Source organism: Macaca fascicularis, chromosome 19 (genome assembly GCF_037993035.2).
Source record: "Macaca fascicularis isolate 582-1 chromosome 19, T2T-MFA8v1.1".
Classification (NCBI taxonomy): domain Eukaryota; kingdom Metazoa; phylum Chordata; class Mammalia; order Primates; family Cercopithecidae; genus Macaca; species Macaca fascicularis.
Window position 1 is genome coordinate 35,086,098 of NC_088393.1, and position 13,329 is coordinate 35,099,426.

The 13,329-nt window shown below is 46.6% G+C and overlaps 1 pseudogene; it reads right to left on the reverse strand.

The window, feature by feature from the left end:
- Window positions 1-8,062: 8,062 nt before the first annotated feature.
- LOC102130840 (large ribosomal subunit protein eL15-like) lies at window positions 8,063-8,675 on the reverse strand (annotated as a pseudogene).
- Window positions 8,676-13,329: the final 4,654 nt, after the last annotated feature.

Below are 13,329 nucleotides of genomic sequence, written 5' to 3' on the forward strand. Positions count from 1 at the left end.
ACTCTCCCATTCGAATGTCTAGTGTCACCCAGATGTCTCTACAATGAAATCACCCTGGGTTGGCCAAGAGACTCTACCATTATAATACGTGGGGTGGCCCAGGTATCCCTATAATCTGACTGTCTGTGGTCAACAAAGTGTCTCTCCCATTAGAATGCCTGGCATCCCCCAGGTGTCTTTATTCTTAGACTGTTTCGGGTCAGCCAGGAGTCTCTTCCACTAGAATGCCTGGGGTCTGCCGAAAGTCTCTCCCATTAGAATGCCTGGAGTCACCCAGGTGTCTCTATCATTAGACTGGATGGGGTTGAGTCAGAGTCTTTCACATTAGAATGCCTGGGGTCACCAAGCTGTCTCTATAATTAGACTGCCTGGGTAAGGTCAAAAGTCTCTCCCTTTAGAATGCCTGTTGTTGCCCAGTGGTCTCTATCCATAGACTGCCTTGGGTCGGCCAGAAGTCTCATCTATTGGAATGCCTGTGGTCATCGGGGCTTCTCTTACATTATAATGATCAGGGTTGCCTAGGTGTCTTTTTTATTAGACTGCCTGGGGTCGGCCAGGAGTCTCTATTAGACTGCCTGGAGTTGCGCAGGTGTCTCTAATAATCAAACTGCCTGGGGTTGGACAGGAGTCTTTCTAATCTGAATGTCTGGAACAAACCAGGTGTCTCTGTCATTAGACTACGTTCTGTTGGCTGGAGTCTCTCACTTTAGAATGCTGGAGGTCACCCAGGTGTTTCTGTAATTAGAGTACCTGAAGTCAGTCCAATGGAATGTCACATGATGTCACTAATGTGTCTCTATCATTAGACTGCCTCAGGTCAGCCAGGAGCTTCTCTTATTAGAATGCCTGGGGTCACCCTGGTGTCTCTATAATTGGAATGCCTGGTGTCGGCCAGGAGTCTCTCCCTGTACAATGCCTGGGAGGACTCAGGTCTCCCTATCCTTAGACTTCCTATGGTTGGCCTGGGGTCTCTCTTTGGAATGCTTGGGGTTGGCCTGGGACATCTCCTATTAGAATGCCTGGAGTTGCCCAGGTGTCTCTATCATTAGACTGCCTGGAGTTGGCTGAGATTCTCTGACAGCAGAATGCCTGGGTTCACCAGGCGTCTCTATCATTAGACTGTCTGGCGTCTACCGAGAGTCTCTCCCTTTAGAATGCCCGAGGTCACCCAAATGTCTAGGCTGCCTGGTGTCTGCCAAGTGTCTAGGCTATCTGGGGTCTGACAAGTTTCTCTCCAATCAGAATGCCTGGGGTCACCCAGGTGTCTCTATTATTAGAATGACTGTAGTCAGTGGGGAGTCTTGCCTCCATTAGAATGCCTAAGGTCATCTAGGTGTCTCCATAAGTAGACTTTTTGTGGTCAGCCAAAAGTCTCTTCCAAAACAATGCCTGCATTCTTCCAGAAGTCTCTCCCATTAGAATTCCTGAAGCCGCCCATGTCTGTTTATAATTAGACTGCATGGGGTGGGTCAGGAGTCTCTCCCATTAGAATGCCTGAGGACACCAAGCTGTCATTATCATGAGATTCCTTGGCATAGCCCAGGTGTCTTTATCATTAGACGTCGTGGGGTTTGCCAGGAGTATGTTTCATTAGAATGCCTGTAGTCGTCCAGGTGTTTCTATCGTTAGACTTCCTAGGGTCGCCAGGGAGTATCTCCCTTTAAAATGCTCGGCATCTTCTGGATGTCTCTACAATTAGTCTGCCTGGGATCAGCCAGTATCCTCTACCATTAGAACGCCTGGTGTCTCCCAGGTGTCTCTATAATTAGATTGCTTGGGTAAGCTAAGAGTCTCTCTCATTTAAATTCATGTGGTCGCCCAGGTGTCATTATTCTTAGACTGCCTACTGTCAGCCAAGAGTCTCTGGTATTAGGATGACACCTGATGTCGCCCTGGTGTCTCTATAATTAAACTACCTTGGGTTGGGTTTGGTCAAGAGTTCTCTCATCAAAATGTCTAAAATTGACTAGGTATTTTTATCATTAGACTGGCTGGGGTCGGCCGGGGTTCTCTCCCATCAGAATGCCTGGCATCAGCCGGGAGTCTTTTGGATTAGAATACTTGGGGTGAACCTGGTGTCTTTATTATAATGCCTAGGGTCTTCTTGGAGTCTGCTATTGGAAAGCATGCTGTCGCCCATGTGTCTGTATCATTAGACTCACTAGGGTCGGCTGGGAGTCTCTTTAATTAGAATGCCTGAGGTGGGCTGGAAGTCTTTCTCCTTGGGATTTCTGTGGTTGGCAAGCAGTCTTTCCCATTAGAAATCCTGGGATCGCTCAGTTTTCTCTATCATTAGAATGCCTGGGATCTGCCATGAATCTCTGTCTTTAGAATGCCTTATGTCCCCTGTGTCTCTCCCATTAGAATGCCTGACGTCGTCCAGTCGTCTTTATCATTAGAATGCCTGGAATAGGCAGGGAGTCTCTCCCAGTAGAATGCCTACTGTCGCCCAGGGGTCTTTATTATTAGACAGCCTGCGTTTGGTCAAGAGCCTCTCCCATTTGAATGCCTGGCATTGCCCAGGTGTTTCCATCATTAGACTGACTAGGTTTGGCCAGGAGTCGCTCACATTAGAATACCTGTGGTCGCCTGGGTGTCTCTACAATTAGAATGTCTAGGTTCTTCCAGGAGTCTCTCCCATTCGAACGCCTGGGGTCACCTAGGTGTCTGTATCATTAGACTGCCTTAGTTCTGCCAGAAATCTCTTATTTTAGAATGCCTGTGATTGACCTCGAGTCTCTCCCATTAGAATGTCTTGGGTTGCCTAGCTGTCTCTATCATTGAACTGCCTAGTGTCTCCCAGGAGCCTCTTCCATTAGAATGACTGTGTCGCCAGTTGTTCCTATCTTTAGACTGCCTGGGGTCAGACCGAAATCTCTCCCTTTAGAATTCTAGGAATCGCACAGTTATCTCTATCATTAGACTGCCTAGTGTTATCGTGGAGTCTCTCCTATTGAAATGCCTCGTGTCTCCCAGGTGTCTTTATTATTAGATTACATGATGTCAGCCAAGAGTTGCTGTCTTTAGAATGCCTGCGGTGGGCCAGAACTTTCTCCCATTTGAATGCCTGAGGTGGTTTAGCTGTCTCTGTTATTAGACTGACTGGAATCGGTGGGAATATCTTCTATTAGAATGTCTGGAGAGGCCCAGGTGTCTCTCTTAACCACACCTGCCTGTGGTCAGCCAGGTGTCTCTGCCACAAGAATGCCAGGATTTGCCAAGTTGTCTCTATCATTGGGCTGCTTGGGGTCAACTGGGAGTCTCTCATTAGAATACCTTGTGTCACCCAGGTGTCTCTATCTTTAGAATGCCTGAGTTTAGCCATGAGTCTCTCCCATTAGAATGTCTTTGGTCACCCAAGTGTCTCTAGCCTTAGACTGCTTGGGGTCAGACATGTTTCTCTGCCATTAGAATGCATGGGGCAGCTGATAGTCTGTCTCTAATTAGAATGCCCTGTTGTCGCCTAGGTGTCTATATCATTAGAATGCCTAAGGTCCTCCAGGAGTCTCTCCCATTAGAATGCCAGGTGTTTCCATCATTAGACTGCCTGCGGTTGGCTATATATCTCTCTCATTAGAATGCCTGGGGTCGCCCAGGTGACTCTACTCTACTGACCTGGGTCCACCAGGAATCTCTTCCATTATAATGCCTGGGTTTTCCCAGCCTTCCTGGGCTTGAACAGGAGTCTCTCCCATTAGAATGCCTGCAGTCACCCTGGTGTCTCTATCATTAGCATGCCTGTATTCGGCCAGGAGTCTTTCCAATTAGAATGCCTGGGGTTTCTATTACTATAATGACTGAAATAGCCCTGTGTGCCTATAATTAGACTGTCAGGGGTCAGCCAGGTGTCTCTCCCATTAGAATGCCTGTGGCCCCTCAGGTGTCTTTATCCTAAGATAGCCTGTGGTTGGCCACAAGTCTCCCATTAAAATGCCTGGGGTCTGCTGGGAGTCTCTCCCATTAGAATGCCTGGGGTTGATATTGTGTCTCTATCATTAGACTGCCTGGGATCACCTGGGAGTCTCTCCCATTAGAGTGCCTGTGATGCACCAGGTGTCTTTATTCTTAGACAGCCTGGGGTAGGTCACGAGTCTTTCCCATTAGAATGACTGGATCGGTAAGGAGTCTCTCTCATTAGGATGCCTGGGGTCGGCAGGAAGTCTTTTCCATTAGAGTATCTGTCCACTCCTGGGTGTCTCTACCTTTAAAACACTTCGGTTTAGATGAAATCTCTTCCATTAAAATGCCTTGGGTCTTTAAGCTGTCTCTATCTTTGGAATTTATGGGGTCAGCCAGCAGACTCTCCCATTCGAATGTCTAGTGTCACCCAGATGTCTCTATAAAGAGACTGTCCTGTTTTGGCCAGGAGACTCTACCACTATAATGCGTGGGGTTTCCCAGCTGTCCCTATAATTAGACTGCCTGAAGTCAACAAAGTGTCTCTCCCATTAGAATGCCTGAGGTCACCCAGGTGTCTTCATTCTTAGACTGTCTCGGGTCAGACAGGAGTCTTTTCTACTAGAATGCCTGGGATCTGCAGAACGTATCTCCCATTAGAATGCCTGGAGTCACCCAGGTGTCTCTATCATTAGACTGGATGGGGTTGGGTCAGAGTCTCTCCCATTAGAATGCCTAGGGTCACTGAGGTGTCTCTATAATTAGACTGCCTGGCTAAGGCCAAAAGTCTATCCCTTTAAAATGCCTGTTGTCTCTTGGTTGTCTCTATCTTTAGACTGCCTTGTGTCCGCCAGAAGTCTCGTCTATTAGAATGCCTGTGGTCGTCGGGGCTTCTGTAACATTATAATGACCCGGTTGCCTAGGTGTCTTTTTTATTATACTGCCTGGGTTCGGCCGGGGTTCTCTATCAGACTGCCTGGGGTTCCTCAGGTGTCTCTAATAATCAAACTGCCTGGGGTTAGACAGGAGTCTCTCTAATCTGAATGCCTGGATTAAACCAGGTGTCTCCATCATTAGACTGCCTTCTGTCAGCTATGAGTCTCTCCCTTCAGAATGATGGAGGTCGCCCAGGTGTTTCTGTAATTAGACTACCTGAAGTCGGTCCAATGGAATGTCTATGTCACTCATGGGTCTCTATCATTAGACTGCCTCAGGTCGGCCAGGAGCTTCTCTTATTAGAATGCCTGGGGTCACCCAGGTGTCTCTATAATTAGAATGCTTGGGGTCAGCAAGGAGTCTCTCCATGTAGAATGCCTGGAGTGATTCAGGTATCTCTATCCTTAGACTTTCTTGGATTGTCCTGGGGTCTCTCATTAGAATGCTTGGGGTCGGCCTTGGGTATCTCCTATTAGAATGCCGGGAGTTGCCCAGGTATCTCTATCATTAGACTGCCTGGGGTCTACTGAGAATCTCTCCCCTTAGAATGCCCAAGGTCACCCAAATGTCTCTATCACTAGGCTGTCTGGGGTCTGCCAAATGTCTCTCCCATTAGAATTCCTGGGGTCTCTATCATTAGACTGCCTCAGATCGGCCAGGAGGACCTTTTATTAGAATGCCTGGGGTCACGCAGGTGTCTCTATAATTAGAATGCTTGGGGTCAACAAGAAGCTCTCCCTGTAGAATGCCCAAGGTCACCCAAATGTCTCTATCACTAGGCTGTCTGGTGTCTGCCAAGTGTCTCTCCCATTAGAATGCCCGGGGTCGCCCGTGTGTCTCTATCATTAGTCTGGTGTCAGCCAAGAGTCTCCCATTAGAATACCTTCAGCTGGCCGGGAGTCTCTTCCATTACAATGCCTGGGATAGTCCAGGAGTCTTTCCTATTAAAATGCTTGGGATCGCCTAGTTGTCTCTATCATTAGGCTCTCTCGGGTTGGACAGGAGACTCTACCATTAGAATGTCTTTGGTCGCCCAGGTGTCTCTATCATTAAACGACCTGGGAATGGCCAAGAGTCTCTCCCATTAGATTGCCTGAGGTTGGCCGGAGGTCTCTCCCATTAGAATGCCTGCGGTCTCCCAGGTGTCTCTATCATTAAAATGCATGGGTTTGGCTGAAATTCTCTCCCATTAAAAGGCCTTGAGTCGTTCAGGTGTCTGTATCATTAAAATGAATGGGGTCGGCTGGCAGTGTCTCCCATTAGAATGCCTGCTGTCACCAAGATGTCTCTATAAAGACTGGTTTTGCTTGACCAGGTGTCCTTATTCTTAGACTGCCTGTGGTCGTCCAGGAGTCTCTTTCATTAGAATACCTGGGATCAACCAAAAGTCTCTCCAATTATAGTGACTGTGGGCGCCCAAGTGTCTCTATAATTAGACTGCCTGGGGTCAACAGGAAGTCTCCCATTAAAATGCCTGTGGCAAGCCAGGTGTCTCCATTATTACATTGCCTAGTGTCAGCCAGGAGTCTCTGCCATTAGAATGTTTGTGGTCAGTGGAGAGTCTTTTCTGTTAGAATGCCTGGGGTCTCCAAGGTGTCTCTATTATTAGACTGCCAGAAGCCTGGGGCTCTCCGGGAGTCTCTCCAATTAGAATGCCTGGAGTCGCCCAGGTGTCTCTATTTTTAGACTGCCAGAAGTCAGCCAGAAGTCTCTTTCATTAGAATGCTTGCCGTTGCCCAGTAGGCTTTATTTTTAGAATGCCCGTGGTGGGGCAAGAGTCCTTTACATGAAAATGCTGGGTGTCGCCCAGATGTGTCTATCCTTAGACTGTCTGTGGCTGGTGGAAACTGTCTCCCATTAGAATGCCTGAGATCACCCAGGTGTTTGGTTTTTTTGTTTGTTTGTTTGTTTTTAGTTTAATAGACATTTATTCCTTTAGTTGAGCAACCTCTACATGATAAAAATGTATGACTTAAGATCTTTTTTTTGTGTGTGAAGAAATTTAGGTCTCAAGAACTTGCATGAACTTGCTATGAATGCTTCCTGGAATTCAATTAACTGAGCCTTTGAAAACCCTAGAGAAGATAGGAGAAAAATGGTTCAGAGAAATGAGTTTTTAAGTTTAAGTCAGAATTTAGAATTGGGCAATTACTTGTCTACCTTTTTTTTTTACACTCAAATCCACCCTGGGAAACAGTCTAGTGTCCTGGAAGACATGATACAAACAGAAATGCAATGTGGTGGTATACTCAGTCAAAGTGGGAGCACAAGAGATGGCCCAACTTTGTGGAATGGTAAGGATTTTTAGGGTAGTTTGGCCAGGAACAAGAGAAGTAACTGCAGAAAACACCTACGGTTGGAAGCCATGTGCTTATGACCTTTTCTGTAGCCTATGGGAGTGCACAGAATGGGTAACCCAAGATGTTTTTAAGACTGACTGGACTAAGAATGAGGTACTTATAGCCAACTACTTTCCCCCCTAATGTGACTGAAGGGATTCATAATGATCACAATTAGCATTACATTTAAGTATTTTAGGATTGACTTCTTACACTTGAAAGGTATTTATCTAATGGCCACTGGCTTACCAGCTTCCCACTCTAGCATCCATTGCTAGCTTACCAATCTTAAGGGTAATTTTATCTCACATTCAATTTCAAAACACAACAGGGTTAATACCACTACCACTAATCATTGAGCTACATGAAGCCACGGCACTGAATCAGAAGCTTTCACCTTTTGTATGTGAATTTAAAATGGTACTATGGAGGTGGAGGCAATTTTCTTCAGGCTAACCCATATTTTCTAAAGCCCAATTTAAAAAGTCTGTGCCTGTCAAACTAAAAAAACTCAGCCACTTGAAAGTAAACCAGCAGAGCATTGCCATCACCCCAACAAAATTGCAGGTTTCATCACACGCACCAGACAAATCTACAGGGCTAGTTTCAGTTCTCTTAAAGAATTTATCTTAAACCAATTATACCACAGTATGTTTTATACACTGACATACAACTCCCTAATAAGATAAAGCAAAGACAAAAAAAGTTTATCTTATTAGAAACAAGATACACCACCACTTATTCTCTTCAAACATTATTAACTTTCTTAATTTGACAAAGCATTCAAGAAACAATCTGCAGACTAGTTTTAACAGAAAAATAACACCTGTCAGCAGACATGACTGTCCTAAACAGTTTATTAGGTATGAATTTTACAAACGTTACTTATATTAGTGGTAACGGTGGAGCTGGAGAGTATTGTACCTTCTCCAAGATGCCCGGCGAGAACCACGAATAGTGTGGTAGAACTTAAGGCCCTTTCCAAGGCCACGGCTCTTTTGGCCTGCAGATGTCAGCCCATGCATCTCCCAGTGCTTGTGGACTGATTTGGTGATCCACTGGGTGTCAGGATTTCTTCTGATAGCTTTATGAATTGATCAATGAGGATAACCTCAAAAAACTCATATGTGAAGCCTTTTCCAACCCAGTAAGAATTCAGGACTCTCAGAGCCCAGAGTGGAGTCCAGTTCGCTCCTCTGCAACGGACTGAAGGCTTCAAGAAAACTTTAGCTGGGTAACCCCATGATGGACAGGCTTGCTGTAAAATGAACCCTTAGGAACTGGGCGTTTTTAGTCACCATGGTAAACACAAATCCTATATATAACGAAAGCTTGCTTGGCCTTGTAACCCAGTCAGCGCCATTGATCAGGCCAGGTGGGGCAGGGATCCCTGTGGAGAGCAGAGAGCTGGTGGTACAGCCAGCAGCGGACCCTCAGAAGAAACCACATGACATCAGACTGCTTCTTTCTCCATAGCTCCTGGATGTACTTGCATGCACCCATCTTGGCTTACCTGATGGCTACCACCAGATGGAAAGGGGCCACCCAGGTGTCTTTATCATTAGATTGCCTGCGGTCGGCTGGGAATGTTTTCCATTAGAATGTCTGGTGTCACTCAGAAGTCTTACTCTTCAGATTGCCTGAGGTTGGCCAGGAGTTTCTTCATTAGAATTCCTGGGGTCAGGTGAAAGTCTCTCTTATTAGAATGACTGGGGTCATCCAGGTGTCTGTATGATTATAGTATCTCGGGTCACCCAGAATCTCTTGTATTAGAATGCCTGGGGTAGCCTAGGTGTCTTTATGATTAGACTGCTTGGGCTCTGTCATGGGTCTCTCCCATTAGAATGCCTGGGGTGGCACAGGTTTCTCTATTTTTAGACTGCATGCTGTCAGCCAGGAGTCTCTCCCATTAGAATGCCTAGAGTCACCCGGGGCTCTGTAGCATTAGACTTGCTGGGGTCAGCCAGAAGTCTCCACATTAGAATGCTTGGGGTTGGAGGGAGTATCTCCCATTAGAATGGCTGGGGTCGTCCAGGTGTCTTTCATTTTAGAACGCCTAAGATCATGAGGTTTCTCTATAAGGAGACCATGGGGTCAGTCATGAGTCTCTCCTGAAGGAATACCTGGTATCTGCTGAAAATTTCTCTCATTAAAATGTCATAAAATTGCTTGTAGTCTGTTGGGAGCTTTTTCTATTAGAATGCCTGTCATCTCCAAGGTGACTCTATTTTTAGAAAACCTGGGGCCATCCGGGAGTCTCTTTAATTAGAATGCCTGGAGTCATCCATTTGTCTCTATCATTAGAATTCCTGAATTTGTCCAGGAGTCTCTCCCATTACAATGGCATGGGTCGCCCAAATGTCTCCATCATTAGAATGTCTGCCGTTGGCCATGAGTCTCTCCCATAGGAATGCCTGGGATCACCCTGGCATCTATCATGAGACTGCCTTGAGTCAGCCAGGAGTCTCTCCCATTAGAATGCCTGGGTTTGCCTAAATGTCTCTGTAGTTAGGCTGCCTGGCTCTTCCGTGAGTCTCTCCCATTAAAATACCTGGAGTTGCCCAAGTGTCTCCATCACTGAGCTGCCTGGAATTGGCCAGGAATCTCTCCCTCTCCCAGTCAAATGCCTGGGGTTGCCCAGGTGTCTCTATCATTAGTATGCCTGGTTTCAACTGGGAGTCTCTTCCATTAGAATGCCTGGGGTTTTTCAGGTAGCTCCTTCACAGTTATTAGATTGCCTGTGGTCATCCAGAAATCTCTCCCATTAAAATTTCTAACATTGCCCAGGTGTCTCTATAATTACACTGAGAGGGATTGGTTAGTAGTTTCTCCCATTAAAATTCCTGTGGTTGCCCAGGTGTCTCTATACTTAGACTGCCTGCTGTTGGCCAGGAGTCTCTCATTAGAATGCCTGAGGTCATCCCGGACTTCCTCCCATTAGAATGCCTGGGGTCGCCCAGGTGACTCTACCATTAGACTGCCTGGGTTCCACCGAATGTCCCTCCCATTACAATGCCTGAGGTTGCACAAGTGTCTTTATTATTATGCTGCCAGGGTTTGGCCAGAAGTCTCCTTCATTAGAATGCCTGGGGTAGCTCCAGAACCTCTAACCTTAAACTGCCAGAGGTTGCCCTAAGTCTCTCCCAAGAGAATACTTGGGGTCAGCTGAGAACCTCTTCAATTAGAATGACTTGGGTTGCCCAGGTGGCTCATCATTAGAATGCCTGTATTAGGCTGGGAGTCTCACCCATTAGAATGCCTGGGGTAATTTAGATGTCTGTAGAATTAGACTGCCTGAGGGTCAGCCAGAAATAATACCTGTTTTTGACTGGGAGTTTTTCCCATTAGAACCTGTATGGTTGCTCATGTTTCTCTATTATTAGAATGTCTGGAGTCATTCGGCCAGGAGACTCTCCCATTAGAATGTCTGTAGCCACCTAGGTGTCTCTATCATTAAACTGCCTGGCATCGACTGGGAGTCTCTGAACTAGAATGCCTTGGGTCGACCGGGTGTTTCTGTCGTTTGACTGCCTGGTGTCAGACAAAAGTCTCCTCATTAGAATGCATGGAATTGGCCAAGAGTCTCAACCATTCGAATTACTTGCGTTATCCAGGTGTCTGTATCATTAGATTCCCTGGGGTCAGCTGGGAATCTCTCACATTAAAATGCGTGGTATCACACAGGTGTCTGTATCATTAGAATGCCTGGGGTCGGCCTGGTGTTTTTCCCATTAGAATGCCTGGGATCATCCAATTGTCTCTACCATTAGACTTCCTGGGGTCGGCCGGAAGTCTCTCCAATTAGAATGACTGGAGTCTCCCAGGGGTCACTATTATTGGAATTCCTGGGGTCAGTCAGGAGTTGCTCCCGTTAGAATGCCTTGGGCTGACTGGGAGTCTCTCCCTTTAGAACGTGTGGGATTGCCCAGGTGCCTCTAACATTAGACTGCCTGGAGTTGGCCAGGAGTCTCTCTCATTAGAAAACCTGGGGTCACCTAGGTGTCTATTTAATTATTCTACCAGGAATCCACCAGGAGTCTCTCACATGACAATCCCTGTGGTTGCCCATTTTTCTCCATCATTGGACAGACTGGGGTCAGCTGAGAGTCTCTCTCATTCAAATGCCTGGGGTCACTTAGGTGCCTCTAACATTAGACTGCCTGGGTTCATCCAAAAGTTTCTCCCGTTAGAATGCCTGAAGATGCCAATGTGTGTCTATAATTAGAATGCCTGGGGTCTGCCAGGAGTTTCTCCCATCAGAATGCCAGAGGTTGTCCAGGTGTCTCTATTCTTAAAAGGCCTGCGTTCCGCCAGGAGTCTTGCATTAGAATGCCTGGTGTTGGCTGAAACTCTCTTTCACTAGAATGCTTGGGATCCCCCTGGTGTCTCTATTATTAGACTGTCTGGCGTTGGCAGTGAGTCTCTTTCATTACAATGCCTGAGGTTGCCCAGGTGTCTCTATCATTAGACTACTTAGGGTTAGGCAAGAGCCTCTTCCATTCGAATACCTAGTGTCGCCCAGGTGTCTCCATAATTAGACTCCCTGGGTTCAACCAGGAGTCCCTCCCATTAGAATGCCTGGGGTCGTTTAAGTGTCTGTATCCTTAAACTGCCCGGGTTCAGCCAGCAGTCTCCCATTAGAATGTTTGGGGTAGGCTGGAAGCCTCTTCAATTAGAATGCCTGGGGTCACCCAGGTGTCTCTATTATTAGAATTACTGGAGTCAGTGGGGAGTCTCACCACCATTAGAATGCCTACGGTCATCTAGGTGTCTCCATAATTAGACTAGACTTTTTGTGGTCAGCCAAAAGTCTCTTCCAAAAGAATGCCTGCATTCTTTCAGAAGTCTCTCCCATTAGAATGCCTGAAGCCGCTCTTGTCTGTCTATAATTAGACTGCCAGGGGTGGGTCAGGAATCTCTCCCATTAGAATGCCTGAGGACACCAAGCTGTCATTATCATGAGACTCTTTGGCGTAGCCCAGGTGTCTTTATCATTAGACTTCCTGGGATTGGCCAGAAGTATCTTTCATTAGAATGCCTGCAGTCACCCAGGTGTCTCTATCATTAGAGTTCCCAAGGTAGGCAGGGAGTATCTCCCATTAAAATGCCTGGTGTCTCCCAGGTGTCTCTACCATTAGTCTACCTGGGGTCAGCCAGTATCCTCTACCATTAGAATGCCTGATGTCTCCCAGGTGTCTCTATAATTAGTTTGTCTGTGTAACCTAAGAGTCTCTCCCATTTAAATTAGTGGGTTCGCCCAGGTGTCATTATTCTTAGACTGCCTAGTGTTGTCTCTGGTATTAGGATGACACCTGATGTCACCCTGGTGTCTCTACGATTAAACTACCTGGGGTTGGGGTTGGCCAAGAGTCTCTCTCATTAAAATGCCTAAAATCGAGTAGGTATTTTTATCATGAGACTCCCTGGGATCGGCCAGGGTTCTCTCCCATCAGAATGCCTGGCATCGGCCGGGAGTCTTTTGGATTAGAATTTGTGGGGTGAGCTGGGTGTCTTTATTATAATATCTAGGGTCTTCTTGGAGTCTCTGCCATTAGAAAGCATGCTGTCGCCCATGCGTCTGTATCATTAGACTCACTGGGGTCGGCTGGGAGTCTCTTTTATTAGAATGCCTGGGGTGGGCTGGAAGTCTTTCCCATTAGCATTCCTTTGTTCGGCAAGGAGTTTTTCCCATTAGAATTCCTGGGATCGTTCAGTTTTCTCTATCATTAGAATGCCTGGGATCTGCCATGAATCTCTCTCATTAGAATGCCTTATGTCACCCAGGTGTTTCTTCCATTAGAATGCCTGGCATCGCCCAGTCATCTTTATCATTAGAATTCCTGGAATAGACCGGGAGTCTCTCCCAGTAGAATCCCTACTGTTGCCCAGGGATCTTTATTATTAGAGAGCCTGGGTTTGGCCAAGAGTCTCTCCCTTTAGAATGCCTGGCATTGCCCTGGTGTTTCTATCATTAGACTGTCTAGGTTTGGTGAGGAGTCGTTCACATTAGAATAACTGCAGTCTCCCGGGTGTCTCTACAATTAGAATGTCTAGGTTCTTCCAGGAGTCTCTAACATTCGAGAGCCTGGGGTCATCCAGGTGTCTCTGTCATTAGACTGCCTTAGTTCTGCCAGAAATCTCTTATTTTAGAATGCCT